Source organism: Anabrus simplex, chromosome X (genome assembly GCF_040414725.1).
Source record: "Anabrus simplex isolate iqAnaSimp1 chromosome X, ASM4041472v1, whole genome shotgun sequence".
NCBI lineage: Eukaryota > Metazoa > Arthropoda > Insecta > Orthoptera > Tettigoniidae > Anabrus > Anabrus simplex.
In genome coordinates, this window is record NC_090279.1 from 104,475,980 (window position 1) to 104,492,781 (window position 16,802).

The 16,802-nt window shown below is 40.0% G+C and overlaps 1 protein-coding gene across 1 annotated transcript in view; it reads right to left on the reverse strand.

The window, feature by feature from the left end:
* Positions 1–1,032: 1,032 nt before the first annotated feature.
* Lnk (SH2B adapter-like protein Lnk) overlaps positions 1,033–16,802 on the reverse strand; it is a 153,541-nt gene continuing 137,771 nt past the window's right edge. The window contains exon 8 of the mRNA XM_067158686.2: positions 1,033–1,782. The gene's annotated coding sequence lies outside the window, so the exon portion shown is untranslated. The remainder of the gene's footprint in view (positions 1,783–16,802) is intronic.

Here is a 16,802-nt window from a genome sequence, read left to right on the forward strand (position 1 = left end):
TACAACTGTTTTAGGAAGAAAGTGATCTGCTATAATACTGTAGCTACTTCTATGAGCCAAAGGGCAAAAGCATGTTGTATCTGTTTTTCCGAGTTTTTCACATCTTTTAATAGTCTCTTGTTACTTTAACAGGCTCCAGTAAAGAATTATTGATATTTGTTCTTTTGACATTTTCACACTTTTTAGTGCTCTTCTTTATCTCCTGAAAGACTACACACACACAATGTAAAATGTACTGTGTAAAGTGATACCATCTCCCTGTTTGATAGTTTTTAACCGGATATTTGATAGTACGTTGTCCCCTGCAGAAACGTGCTAACGAAGTTTCACTGTAATTGTAATAATGGAAACGCAGACACCAATATCAACAGCAGGATTTCAAGATCCACTGCAGTCTGCATCACTTTCCACAACTCTGCATTCTGACATTCCAAAACGTTGCACCGACTTTTATGATTTGTAATTTTTGGTTTATGTCCGCATGATAATTGCAAAAACCTGAGACACTTCATAACAGAAACTTAACTTGACAATTTTCGATACATCTTCACCTGTCCCTGGGTTCGATTTCTGGAACTGCGCAACACACTCGTATAGTGTTGGTGTTAGGAAGGTCATCTGATCATAAAACACATCACATGCATAAAAGGCCATAAAGAAGCAGAAGAAGAAGACACCAGTAATAGTTAATGTCTGTACAGTGGATGACAAAATAAATGAAGGACTTTAAATAACATTTCAGAAAAGTAAAATATACATAGCATGATACGAAATATTAGATCCAGTACACGGTGCAATACTTCACAACAGTCTAGATTCTAGTGACATGATTCACCTGGTTTAACAAATTTGACCATTTTTAATCCTATATGGTTCGTACTGACTGTGACAACTAAATTTTTATTACATACACAACAACAAAGTTAATCTTCATTATTTGCACAAGTTTCGAGAAAGGTCAGAACATTCTCTTCATCAGTGATCAAAGATCATACAAACATAAATACATTCCACGACCCACAACAAAATTACAAATTGTCAACGTATACAGTCACATCAATATTTTCTGAATGTAATTTTCCAAGGTGCTGAGACATCCTTTCTTGAAAATTAAGATAAGAGACAATGGATGTTTGTATGATTTTTGATCACTGATGAAGAAAATGGTGTAATTTTTCCCAAAACATGTACAAATAATAACTTTGTTTTTGTGTATGTAATAATTATTGAGAAGGCATTATGTTATTTAGATGAATCACCCGATTGGACAATAAATCCGATGTGTTCTTTGTGTTGCTAATGCCTGTAGGAAGCATCACACACTAATTGGTAGACGAGTGGTTGTTGGCTGTCCTAAGAATGGTTTTCTGTGGTTTCCTGGCAAATGCCTGGCCACAGCTGATTCCTTCCATGTCCTTACCAAATTTCATTCATCAACTTCATTTAGTTTGGTATCAGGAAGGGCAACCGGCAGTAAAAACATCCTTGACCCCGTATCAGGGAAGACATATATAAAGATTAAAGAAGTGGACCAGCAGCACTGAGAATTGCTGGCGTGGAACCGAGAGAGAGATGAGACTAGTTGTAGCACTACGGCAGGAGGACCTCCACAGTTAGAACTTGGCTTGTCTTACTCTAGCAGTCAATAAAAATGGAAAGAGTGGAAGGTAAATAGAGAGATGCCCTTCGTCCTGCCGAAGAACAATACTGAGTATTATAAACCTGGAATGGTGGCGCTTGGTACATCGCTCTTCATTGATGCAGGCATGCTCGAGGCAACATCTAAAACAGAACAACATAGCACATGAAACAACACACATATAGATGTTGATTTCAACAGGGAACCTGAAATATTTGTCCCGAATGAGTAAATTTATAATACCAATATAGTTACTGGACACGCGTCTTGGTAGGTGTGCTATTTACCACACTTAGCACACTGAGGCGAAACGATGGCAACCAGGAACCAATAACAGGTCAACTATATTGGTACACACAAAATTTGTCAGAGAAGACACCAGGAAAACAGTAAAAGAGTACAAATGATATCAATAGTTTCTCCATAAATAATATCATATATATGTGAATAATCTTTGGCATATTTTTCTCAAAATTTGGTGGTGGAAATTTGGGCTGCATGTATTATTTGTGTCAAGGTCGGTACAGAACAGAAACTGTTGGCAAATCTGTTCCTGCCAAAACCAAGAAGGGTGCTGCGTATATATCACATTTAAGGATGGCCGGTGTGAGTTCTTCATGGCTACAGACCAGCTCCACATTAATTGTACAATGCGAATGAGACTGGAGGAAAAATAAGGCTCATCCTGAACGAACAATGTTTCCAGAAATCAAAAACGGGATATGCAAATATTGGATGTGCAGTCACATAGGATATGAACTTCATGGTTTTGATCTGTATTGAATTGTGATCACAATAATAATTATTAAATTAATGTCGTAATGGTCCACCTTTTCAATACTATAATATGCAATATTTTTGAAATACATTACACTGACATGTCAATTATGTCAATTGTGTGTTTGTACATTTGTTTAGTTACTACATGTATTACATTAAGGCTGAAGATGGCCAGTCAAGGCTGAAACTAGTCCCTAGTTTAGTAATGTAATCCAAATATATTGCATATTATAGTATTGAAAAAGTGGACCATTACAACATGAATTTAATAATTACGAGGGCCATCTGGAAAGTAGTACCTGTTAGCGCCGCATGAAGCGCTGATGACTCGGGTAGCCGCTGGGCAAGGTCAGACCGCGTCAGTGGCTTGTCTGCCTGCTCTGTGCGAGGTTGCGTGATGCTAGCATTGCCTGTGTCGTGTCTGTGATCCTTTAAAATGTTTAAACAAATTGAGAACCCCGCCAGTTGTGAAGCGAGGGCCGTGATTAAATTTCTCAATGCATGAAACGTTCGACCTTATGATATTCATCGCCAATTAACAGAGGTGTATGGAGACAAAGTGATGAATGAGTCGTCTGTTCGGCGCTGGTGTCGCAACTTCCACCTGGGGAGGGGGAATACACACGACGAGGAACGTTACAAATTCGTGAGGAACGATTAGCGCGTCACAATTGATGAACTCTGTGAACATTTTCCTAATGTGTCTCGAACAATTGTTCATGAAACTGTCAAGGACCATCTGCATTATTCAAGAATCTGTGCAAGGTGGGTCCCTCGCATGCTTACAGAGGAGCACAAAACCAAGCGTATCGCTGCAGCACTGACGTTTCTGGGACGTTATTCCGATGAAGGAGACTCTTTCCTGACTCGTATCATTACTGGAGACGAAACATGGGTTTGTTATGCATCACATGAGAGTAAACGACAGTCAATGGAGTGGCATCATGCTCATTCACCAACCAAACCAAAAAAATTCAAGACAGTTCTGTCCACCAGGAAACTCATGGCAACCGTTTTCTGGGATCGCCGAGGTGTACTGCTCATTGATTTTATGGCCCGTGGAGACACAATTAATGCTAATGCGTATCGTGAAACATTACAGAAATTACAGCGGAGAATACGAAATCGACGGCAAGGTCTATTGTCTACAGGCGTCATTCTCCTTCATGACAATGCCAGGCCTCATGCAGCTGCGATAACACAACAACTTGTGCAGCAATTCAAGCGGGAAACATTCGACCATGCCCCGTATAGCCCGGACTTGGCCCCTTCGGATTTTCATCTCTTTCCGAAGCTTAAAGACTTTCTGGCGGGAAAAAGATTTGACAGCGATGAAGAACTTAAAGGAGCCGTGACTACGTATCTCAATACGCTGGCGGCGGAGGACTATGACGCTGGAATACAAAAACTCGTCCCACGTTATGACAAATGCCTATATTTGCTTGGAGATTATGTGGAGAAGTAGTGTAAAGTATGCTCTTTCTAATAAAAATGTGTATATTTGCTAATATTTACTCCTGTCTTTATTGCGCAAATGGGTACCACTTTCGGAATGGCTTTCGTATTATTGTGCAGTCACAAGTGAAATGTGTCAGTTGAAAGCAAGAGAGTTGTACAGCTAGCAGCGGACGGCTCATGTGACTTTCTGTCTCGCAGCCAATATGAAGCAAACAGTAGCGTTCGTCGTACTATGGGATTACTTGGTCTTAATGGCAGATTACGCTGTTCTTCCTCGACCTTGTGGTAAACACATACATACATTGAAGCTCTTACCTCCTGTGCATGCCAGGTACACAACCAACAGCACTATTCATAAACATACTTTCTTGGAAATACAAGTATTGAAGAGTCAGGGGCTGCAAAGCAACCACACGCAACTTTTATGCTCTTAGGGTATGAAACCAAAAGACGAGTCCAGCAGGAAAGTGCCTTCTTACCACTCCTGTTCATCACTATTATAGATCGGAACATAAAATCCATCAAAGAGCATTGCAAAGAGCCTAACACTCCTCAATATTTGCAAATGAAGTTCTGATCTCGGGAGAAAATGAAGCAGAACAGGAGAAATGAAATCTTTGGAATGGCAAGTTTAATGAAACACCAGTAAAATGAAAACTGTTGAAATAACTGTCAACAGGAAAGGCACAGATTGAAACATTTTCCCGGAAGGAACTGTTTTACAATCTGCATCTAACTTCAAATACCTTGGAAGTATAATTTCAGAAGATAACACAGTAAACCAAGAAATTCTTAATAGGATTCGGAAAGCTTCTCAGTTTTATTTTCAAGTGAAAAATCTACTCTGGAATGATAAAATACCCCAGGAAGCAAAACTGATCATGTCTTCATTCCAATTCTCACCTATGGACCCGAAACACGTACCCTACGTAACAAGGCTATCCAGTCAACAGGAACAAAATTGATCAGAACAATGAACCAAAAGACCAGGAAGGAGGCTCGCATCATGAGCATGGACAGTACAAGAACAGCAAGGCATGACTCTGACAGAGAAGTGAAAGGGGAGAGGGCAGTAGGGAGGCACAGTAAATTGGACAGAGGAACAGAAACTATACCCTAACAGGAAGAAGTAGTGAGGACTTGTACTCCGCACCCAGAAAACTTGAGCTGGAAAATGATGATGATGATGATGATGATGATTAAGAATAGTTTTTTGTCAAGCTGTTTCGACACTGCTAGACTGGGGTGATGCAGGCGATGACAACAAATGGTACAGCTTGGGAGATTGGAAACTGAATACATATCATATTTGTCCATATTGACTATATATAACTTGCGAAAAATATATAGTTTTAACCACCTAATGAATACTAATCTGAAAAGATTATTTATGAAATAGTAGTGGACATGTTTCATGAGCACATAAACACTACAAACACTTAAATAAGATGTGAGGAAGGATTTTAACATTAATACAATTGAGAGAGTTCATTGATTAAACGTTTGTAGAATCACGACAAGATGGCTGAAGAGAAACTAACAAACACATCAGCAGTCGAAAATACCCTATTTCAACACACAATTTTGTACAATGTAACTAAAGCTGCAAGTTTAAATACAACATACTCCTGGGTTTTTCCTTCTTTCCATGTACGCTGTCGGCACACTTTCAATTACAAGTTTTATCACACTTCTTTCTTTTTTGTTTTCTTCAGGCCCCTAAAAAACATACAAACAAAGCTTTACTGTACTGTACAGTGGAACCTCGATTATCCATTCCCAGAAACGATGTTTTCCCTGATTATTCATTCAAATTACGTGCTCCCATGAGCACCCTAGTTAAACCATGTTTTAAAAATCGCACATTATCCGTTCCTCAAAGAAACTATTTCCCGTGTCAATCGTCCGGAAATTTCAGTCCCCTTGATTAAGCGTTAGTGAAGGAAGAGAGTCTCAAGAAAGGACAGCTACGGCATATTTACGAACCCTGGTGTTAACGACTTGTCACTGAAGTAATTAGAACAACTATACTGTTCTGGGAAAGTGATCGTCGGTGAACTTGCACAAGGGACCATCTTCGCATCGCATTCAGCTGGTATTACTTAAGCAAACCTCGGAAATCATAGAGCAGAGCGGCCAAACAATTGGAAGGAGACAGAATGCATTCCGACAGTTCTGAGTTTTGTCAAATGCTCGTACTTTCAAAACATTGGGTATGCCCAGGGTTAGATGTTTATTTTTTACTTTTTTAAAAATTGTTTCATCAAACAGGTTTTTGGCACTTCTCTCAGGCCACTATATAGTCACCAGGCTTTCCGACAGGAGTCGAACTTGCTCCTTCCTAACACGAGTCTAGTATTTAAATATAGTCGGATACCTTACTCGAGTCTCATGAGATAGTCTTACTGCTGTGGCTTCTCACTTCTCATGTGAAACAAAGTCTTTACAAAATGTGCATTCTTGAAACTTTTCATGTGTTGCCTTTCACAGTTGCTGCACCATCAGGCATTATATACGATTGAGTCCTCAGAGCAGAATGGAACTGGCTATTACTGTTTTGGTCCTAATATAAGATGTGGTTTGCATGTTAAAATGCCCTTTTAAAAACTGTAGTCGTTTGATATGTGCAGCATAACATCTTGAAAATCTGCATCATTTCCCACTCATAATGGATTGTACAGCGAGTGTATCGACACGCTTTCCAGCTGAGCTCAACGTCATGAATAAACCAAACTTTCTGGAGTAGTGATGACTTTTCCCTTTCTTTCCAAATTTGCTTGTGATTAGTGACGGGCACAATCAAATACAATGCATTCGACAACTTTTGAGAATCAATAATTACATTTCAAATCATAATTTATAATTCAACATGACCTTTAAAAGTCAATATAGGCCTAATTTATGCAGTAAAAGACTTCCAGACACTTACTACAAACAGTATATCAGTGACCAACTTACAACGAAAGACAAAAAAAGGAATATTGCCATCATGTTGGGCGCTTTTGTATCGGACGGTCTTCATTTTATTACAATAGAGCAGTGCTTTCCAAACATTTTCTTGTGGCGACACCCTATCAGCACACATAACTAACTCTACATGACACTCATTTAATTATTTTAATTATACACATAGACTATTTTAACAAAGGAGATTAATATTACAGAAATGTACATTTTCCAGGTATAATATGCTATATTAAACCCCTTGCACCTTGATGTTCCAATTCAATGACTGGCATGGGCTTGGCAATCATCACAAATCTGCTTTATATCGGTTCGGATGCAGGACAAATGTTCTCATCTAACATTCTCAAACTTCCGCATTGAACTGTTTTTGTATTAGCCATAACAGAAAACACACTTTCACATAAACTGCAACAAAATGATGAGGGCTCCTTTACTCAGGTGAGCTGTCTGGTACCTATTGAGCTCTATCCAAGGTCTTCAACTTCTTCTGTCTTACAAGTTCACTTTTTCCTTGTAAATGTTTGTGTTTTGTTGAAACATGCTTGCATTAGAAGTTTTTCTCCACTCTGGTATAGGACACCACGGCGCGGTTAGAGATGCACACACATTACTTGGCTGTTTCATGATCTGCCACAGGTCTCTTTCTGACCATAAATTTGTCCTGTTTCTTGTAAATTATATCACCTTGAAGTAATAAAATAATTATACATGTCACAGAACTAAGAAACAAACTGAAGGAAAGCTGTATCACACGTATCAGGTAGGCCGTGTGAAGAGTTAAAATATAAATCCGACATACATCATTGAGAACAGAGACATAGTTTGTGCTTATCAACATCTTGATCATGTGGCTAATACACCGAACGAAGGGAACCAAGTTGACTATTTCCTCGCAGGTCCTGAATGACGAATCTCACGACACCGTTGATGGTAGCACCCCAGTTTGGAAAGTACTTGTGATCGATTGTTGTTTAACTTGGCATTATTTATTCAATATTTGCTTGGCTGATCAAAGCTACTGATCTGAAAGAAGTTTTCACAGAAAACTGAGTAAGTTTGTCCAGTAAAATTGAATGTAAAGTATCAAGATTTCTAAAACATTTAATTTATGCAGATATGAGTCTTTCAGTCTATGTGATTTAAGAACATGCGCTGGTGTATAAAGGTAATTTTTGTTGAAATGTTTTTCTGGGCTCTTAGGCACCTGCGATGTTCACTATGACTACAAGCAGGACCATCGTTGTTGGATTTGTTAGTGCTGATTTACGGGAATAAACAATGAGCTGTAGCATATGGTGAACAAAGTGCATCATGCATGTACTTATGTAACTGTAATATTAATTAATTTAGTTATGTAATATACAATGTCACCTTTTTTTTTTGATCTCCATGTCATGTACGGTTCTGTTTTTCTAGGGCTTGCATACGACCTAAAAATCTGAAGCGGCTTACTGGAATCCATCAGGTTAAAGCGCAAGAAGAGGTAGGAGGAGATGCAGATATTTATGAAGAAGAATTTATAGAGGAAAATGATCACGATACAGAATCAGAAGGAGATAGTTCCAATAGTGGTGAGGGCAATGACAATGGGGATGATTATTTCGTGGGGGAAAGATAAAATACAGTAAGCAGGTGGAGTAAAAGGGCATTGGCAAGTAAGTTCAGTGAAAGTAACATACATAATATTGTACGAATATTTCCAGGTCCAAAACCATGCTCATGGAATATTGTGGATGAAAGAAGTGCTTTTGAAAGGACATTATTCCACATATCCCTGCAGGCATGAATTTGCAGATAAAAAAAAAAAAAAAAAAAAAAAAAAAAAAAAAAAAAAAATTGTGCGAAAACTATGACCGTACTTGAAACGCAAAGGATACTACATCATAATAATGGCCTATAATTGCAACAAAGGTGGTGTAGATATGGTGAATTTCAAGGACGAGGACATGACCTTTGGCTTTATTTTTTCAGTTGGTGAATATAATGAAAATGAACAGTCAAATCTTACACAATTGAACACAGGTTGAGACTGGCCAAAGCCTTGTTGATACCTGCCTGTAGACACCCAGCAAGGCGGTGCTTCTCTTGTGAACAACATGCAGTCACTTGTCTAGAATGACTGAACTCGTTAAGACGTTTCTGCAGGGGAAAAGGAAAAAGAACAAATAAAAACTATCCAACAGGGATATGAAACACTAGATACGATTTTTTCCGACATGGGGGCATTTTACGTCGTGTACCATTTCTAAAGATGGGAGGAAACTATTAACGGTGTGAAAACCACGAGTGAACAAACCTTTTCTGCTGGGGATAATAAATTAACAAGTAATGGTACACTGAAAGGAGTGAAAAACACCAGACAACAAATATTATTGTAGATCACACTCGTTCTAAAACAAATCTCAGTAGGAGTTTTTTTTTTTTTCAGAGCAGTGGGTTATTAAACATTATTTTCTGGTCACAGTCTTACACGATGAATTGGAGGTTACACTTGACCATCTGCAACTGCGAGGAATGACTCTGGCCGACTAACTTGAGTGATTGAGTTAAGACTTGCAAGGTGCGAGTTTCAACATTCGTGACCTCTGCACGCTTGTGCCAGTCCACTTTCTGGCAGATTTTAATTTTATCTTCATTATTAAGGAATTTTACAACATTTTCCATATCCATAACTAGGCATATGCACCATGCTAGTCAATTTCACATAATTATGTTCCCAATTGAGATACAGGCTCCGAAGTACAAACAGGCTCACTCTGCTAACCGGCAAGCAAAACTGAACTGGCTCCCCGAAAGTGCAACTTATCCTGTAATCACGCAACTGTGGCGACGTCTCTTATCTGTTTCTTTTAGAAGGGATGACAAATACAGTAACATTTTCTGATCTAGGAAAAATTTGATTGTACTAAGCAGTAATAGCGAAAATTCGCGATGCAATAAGCGAGGTATTTTTTTATACAGATTTAATATGATAAGAAACGGGACTTGAAATTCACGACGTGTTAAGCGAGAACGAACTAACGAGGTTTCACTGGAAGTGAAATGTATTTATGAACACTATTTCCACTCCAGTGTAATGATACTTCACTACTTCTTCAAGTTGTACACTCTTATGCTTGTAGAACAGTGTATCATATATTAACTTCATTCTCTTCGTCTTCTAATAGCTGTGTTTAGTCCAAGGTTAATTGAGGTGAGATGGCGACCCCAGTCCAGGCCTTCGGGCTGAGCAGCGGAAGCTTGGTACAGCTGTAGTTTGGTTTAAGAGTGTTTGTAAGATTATTATTATTATTCTCGTGTCAGATACATCAAAAAAAGAAAACAGTTACAACAATTTCAAGTAACATTTAAATAATCTTGGACCAATACAACGCTACTTCGAGTCCTCTCTTCGTAGCTTGATGCAGGTCATCTTGCGTGCACGAAGATGGACACAGCAGACACTGAAGCATATGCTGGATGGTTTGATCTTCTCCGCAGTCACACTTGGTGTTGTCGCCGTTGATGAAGCCCCATCTTGCCAAAATTAACTTTGGACCTTCCCACTCCTGATCTCAACCTATTGAGAGATTTCCAGATTGTCCAGCTCTCACTGCAACCGGGTGGCAAACGTTCCTCAACCGCCATCTGCTCAGAGCCTTGGGGGATCTTCGTCTTCCATAGCTGTATCCTTGCCTTCTCAGCTGGTACTATAAGTTCCTGAGATGTTCGTAGGAAGCTCTTCCTAGATTTCAGTCTCTGTACTGGAAGCTCATGTCCATGCAGTAGATGAGTACTTTCGTGCTTAACCTTTGTCCTTTCCTTATTTGCAGCTACTTCTCTTCGCACACCGGGTGGTGCTATCCCTGCAAGACGATAGAGTTTTTCAGTTGGAGTAGACTTTAGACAACCTGTGACAAGTCTACAGGACTCATTAAGTGATATGTCTACCTGTCTGGCATGAGATGAATTGTACCAAACAGGGCAGGCATATTCCGCTGCAGAATAACATAGTGCCATGGTGGAAGCACGAATAGTTTTTGGTTGACTGCCCCATTCTGATCCAGGTAATTTACGTAGAAGATGATTCCTGGTGGAAACTTTAAGTTTAGTGTTCATGCAGTGTTTCTTGAATGTAAGAGCTCTATCAAGCGTCACTCCTAGGTATTTTGGAGTTTCACAGTATTGTAACTCAACACCTGACCACACTATATGCAGCTTACGATGAGCTTCCCTATTTTTCAGATGAAAGGCAAAAGTTGTGTTTCCATAGGGTTAGGCCTTAACTGGTTTGCCTTGTAATAGGATGACAAACTTTCGAGGGCGATGGTTAGATTCCTTTCCACTGTCTCAAAGTCTGTACATTGTGTTGCCAGAGCAAGATCATCAGCATACAAGTAACTTCTGCTATTTGGAGCTACCGGCTGGTCATTCGTGTATATATTAAAGAGGATTGGTGCCAGCACACTTCCTTGAGGTAAACCGTTTCTTTGAGTCCTCCACCGACTGCGCTGTCCTTGGAAGTCCACAAAAAACCTACGGTTCTGAAGAAGGGTTGCGATAAATCTGGTTATCTTAATATCCTTGGTCAGATTGTAGACTTTAACTAACAGAAGTTGATGGTTGACGGTGTCATACGCTGCAGTCAAATCTACAAAGACTACACCTGTCACCTTGTGTCTTTCAAAGCCATCCTCAATGAATTGTGTAAGATTCAGTAGTTGTTCAGTGCAGCTCTTACCCGGACGAAATCCAGCTTGTTGTGGTATGAGGAGAGGGTCAATCATGGGTTGAATGCAATTTAGGATCATCCTTTCCAGTAATTTATATAGATGACACAAAAGGGTAACAGGTCTGAAGTCTTTAGGATGATTTCCTTCCTTGCCAGGTTTGAGCAAAGCAATTACTCTACTTTTCGCCATGTCTTTGGTATCTGACTTCTGCTCACACATCTATTGAAGAGTTGCAGGACCCATTCTTTGGTTTTAGGCCCAAATTTCTTTATCTGTTCTACTCGAATGTCATCTAGACCCGCTGATTTTCCATTTTTACATTCTTTGATGACTTTTTCCAACTCCAACATGGTGAAGGGGACAGTGAGGTCACTTCTTTCTTCTTGAATCTTCCTCTGTATTTCTGGCCTTCGGATTTTATTGGCTGCTTTCCCATTTAAGAGCAGTTGGTGTGCTATCTGATTTGCAGTGACATTGAAATGTTGGGTAGTCTTCGTTGGATCATTGTTAAGGTGTTTCAATAATCTCCAGGCTTTATGGCTATCTCTCGTAAGATCTATACTTTCAATAGTTTTCATCCACTGATTCCGTTTTGATGTTGTCAATGATGACATGAGATTGTTCCCAACTTCCACTGTCTTTTCTCCTAGGGGATTTTCTTCAAACAAAGTTGCATATTCCGTAAGCTGGGCAACAAGGTCTGAGGTAAGGCCACGGACATACCACGTCCGACAGCCTCTAGGTATGGACTTTCTGGAGCATTTCTTTACGGCATCAACAAAAGTATCGTAACACTCTGGTGTTGGCTGGATGATGGACACTTCAGCATCTAACATCTCTGCAAACTTTGACCAGTTTGCCTTTTTGAAGTTATACCTCCTTCGGAATGGAACAATCTGTGGTCTGACTGCTGCATAAATCTGGCACATTATTGGTCTATGCTGCGTGTTAGGTATTGGTTTGCAGACATACTTTACACATTGTTGGCTAATATCATTACTGCTGAAAATCAGATCAGGGTTATATCCTCGTCTCCATCTGCCACTGTTAAATGAAGCTGGTAGTTTAACATCATGAATGAGAGTTAGGTAGTTTGCTTCTGCCCATTCTTGCACTGCTATACCACTCTCATCTTCATATTCATAACCCCACACATTACTATGGCAATTGAAATCCCCAATTACTATTTTCGTGTGTTGCTTCTGAAAACTGGAAGGATTACTAACAGTAAATTCAACTCCAGGTGGCTTATACAGAGAGGAGATGGTGCAGCTACCTACTTCTATAGTGAGGACTTCAATATCATTTTCCTCCGTGAAGGCTGTGGACTGAAGCTGAATATCAGGTCGGACAAATATGGCACTTCCGTACTTTTGGTGTGGCCGTTCAACAGCTAGACGCATTCCATTAATTTTTGGTCTACGCATTTCACTACTTCTGTGTGTCTCCTGTATGCACAGTATGTGGCAATTGTGTTGACTGCATAGATTTTGTAACAGTTCCTCTTTTGTTGAAGATATACCTTCAATGTTAATAGAAATAATTGTTAACTGTGGTCCTGAAAAGGACCGTGAAGATGATGTTTCTGGTGTGAAAGGATCAGCCGTCAGCACATTTTGTAATGATGTCTGACGTTGCCCAGGGTACACCCGATTGCTATTTAAATCTCTTTTTGCCATAATTGCAATCTTCGTGGAGGTTCCTTTCGTGTACCCCGTTTGTAAGATTATAATCATACACATTTCATTATTGTGATGTTTAGCCAAATTGTTGATTTTTATTTGTTCCGGGATTTTCAGTTTCTCTGTATCATACCTTCTTTTCCCCTGGTCCCTCCAAAAATGGAGAATCAAGGTTCCACTCTATATCTGAATAGGGAGTAGGACATAGTCACCCTTGGGCTTTGTGAAACCACATGGAGAGGAGAGAAAACTGAAGGTGGTCAGAATGCTAGAAATGACGTAGAACTCATGTCCTGAAAAGTGTAGAGGAGGTTAAATGACAGAAGGATCATACGAAGACGAAGAGAATATAGAGCAATTCTTTGAGGAAAAGGAAGTAATAATAATAATAATAATAATAATAATAATAATAATAATAATAATAATAATAATAATAATAATAATAATAATAAAACCCGCGTGGGGATTTACCGGTTACCTCCATCGGGCGCGTCCCATTGGAAATGGGGAAGCTCGCTGGCTCTACCGCCAACAGAGTCAGAGGGTAGTAGAGAAATAAAATACCACCGTGAAAAAAAAAAAAACTGGTCCCTTGCCAGGGTTACGGCAAAGACTGGTAAATGACCAGAAGTCAGAAAACATCTTGAGGCAACCTCTAGGGCTAACAACCCTAGTTGTAAAAGGATGGGTACCCGTTCAAAGCAAAGTCAAGTCAAAAAGCATGATGGCACAACATTTCAAGAAACATACCCCAGGGGGTAAATCTTCTGATAAATCCCTCATCGTGAACGCCACGGCGCACGAGTTTCATTCGGATTCTGGGGGAGACTCGACATCATGCAAGAGACGAGTCGGAGCGTCTCGCTCGGTGTACCCCGAAGAGTCAAAAACTCAGGCCAAAATCTAAAACCTTTCTAGCAACTTTCAACATAAATTCACTTACACAAACTGGCAAGCTGAAAACCCTCACCAAAGCTCTTCACGGAAATCAGATATCCATAATGGCCCTACAGGAAACAAGGTACCCAGATGTACAGATTTTTTAATCCGAAGGCTACCGATTTTTCAAGAGCAAAGCGCAAAGAGGAATACTCAATGGAGCTGTGATGCTTGGAACAGCGTTTGCTGTTAGAACTAAGATCCTTAAATCGGTTGCAAATTTCGAACCTGTGAATGACAGATTGTCTATACTCACAATTAAATGCGCGAACAAAACCTACGCCCTAGTTAACGCACATGCCCCTACAAACGATAAGAACAAGTCTGATCCAGATGAAGTTGATAATTTCTGGGACCTACTGGATGAAAAATTAAACAAAATCCCCAAACACCATGTCAAGCTTCTTTTGGGTGACTTCAATGCCCAACTAGGTTGTGAACAGAAGTACAAGAAAGTTATAGGAAATTACCCTGCTCACAAAAGAACCAATCCCAACGGCAAAAGACTGGTGTCCATTTGCGAAAATCACAACCTGCAGGTCATGTCGACCCACTTTCGCCATCTACCCAGAAAGCAAATGACTTGGTGTTCTCCCGTCCAAGCTCTCGGAGAGTTCCAAATTGATCATGTTGCAATCTCCAGGAGAAACAGCCCTGAGATTATGAATGTCAAGGTAAAGAAAGGCATCAATGTGGCCTCAGATCATTATATGTCTCTTATCAAATTTAAACCAATTCCCGCAAACACAAGGAAGACAACCAAACAGATCACACGCTTCGACAATCATAAACTTCGGCAAAGGGTCGAGGAGTTCCAGGAGAAGGCTAGACCAAATGACTGTGACTTTAACAACGCCAAAAGTCTCCTTGTTGAGGCCGCCAAAGACGTTGCAGAAATCAAGAGAAGCAAAAAGCATGCCTGGTGGAATGGTACCTGCGAATCAGTCCTCCAAGAAAGACTCAATGCGTGGAAACAGTACTACTCTACGAAATCAGAAAATGATTGGGAAACCTACAAAACCCAACGTGCCCAAGCAGCTAGGGTGTTCAGAACTGAGAAACGTAAATACGAAAAATCTCTCATTGAAAAGATAGAACAAAACTTTAGGAAGAATGAAAGCAGAGAGTACTACAGAGCCTTCAAACGCAAACTCACTGGCTATAAACCACCATCTCTATGCTTTGAGCGAAAGGACGGCACACTCGTGACGTCAAATGAAGAAAATTGCAGCATTCTGGCAGATTACTTCAAGAATTTACTTAATTGCTCTAAACCGCAAAGCGCCATTGAGACCAAAGAACCCTTACTCAGGTACCCAGATTCCAGACCACCCGACAGAGATGAAATCAAGCGCCACATTGCCCGTCTCAAAAATAACAAAGCGCCGGGGGAAGACTCAGTAGTAGCAGAACTATGGAAATATGCCCCAGAGGAATCACTTGATATCTTGCAAAAGCAAATAGAAGAAATTTGCAACAAGGAGACCCTACCGGAAGATTGGAAAATAGCTTTGATCCATCCATTACACAAAAAAGGCAGCAAGAAGAACATCAACAACTACAGAGGAATATCTTTGCTACCCGTGACTTACAAAATTCTATCACTTGCCATCCTGGAGCGTTTGGAAGCACAAGTCGAACATCAAGTAGGTGAATATCAAGGAGGGTTCAGAAAAGGTCGCTCAACAGCTGAACAGATTCAAAATCTCAAAACGATCATCAGATATTGTACACTAAGGTCCAAGCAGTATGTGTCTGTCTTCGTGGACTTTAAGAAAGCGTACGACTCCATTGACCGGGAAGTCCTGCTAAACATCTTAAATGAATTTGGAGTTGATTTGAAACTGCTGTCATTAATTAGAGCCACCCTGACCAATACAAAATCCAAGGTGAAGTTCCACAGATGTCTCTCACATTCCTTTGCCATCAAAACAGGAGTCTTCAACTGTGTTCTTGAAAAGATCATCAGAACCTGGCGGGCGAGATTACAGGAAACCAACTATAGTCCATTGAGAATAGGAACCAAATCCAAGGGGATCGCAACAGACTGCTTAGCATTTGCCGATGATATTGCTATTCTCTCAAACAACATAGAAACCGCTAGAGCTCAAGTTGAAATTTTAAAGAAAATTGCCGAACAAACTGGTTTGCAGATATAGTTTGAGAAAACAGAAGTAATGACTAACATCAAAGAGGCTCCACCAAAACTCCATACAAAATACGGGGACATCACCTGAGTAGACAAATTCAAATACCTGGGTGAGATCATCATGAAAAATGGACTGGACAAAGAAGCACTTCAGGAGCGAGTACGCAAACTGGAAATAGCCTACCAAACATCCCGCACAATCTACAACAAAAAATGCCTTTCCCAAAACACCAAGATAAGTCACTATGAAACAGTTCTGAAGCCAGTAGTTCTATATGCAGCCAAAACCCTGTCTCTAAATGCCAACAAAGGACTCCTTGAAGAACTGGAGAAAAGAGAACGCAAAATTGTGAGAGGAATCTTGGGATCAAAGTACAGAAATGGAATCCATCAAAAGAGATCCAACAAGGAAGTCTACAGCAAAATAGAGAAAGTTACCGACACAATCAGAAAAAGACGGGCACGATTTTACGGTC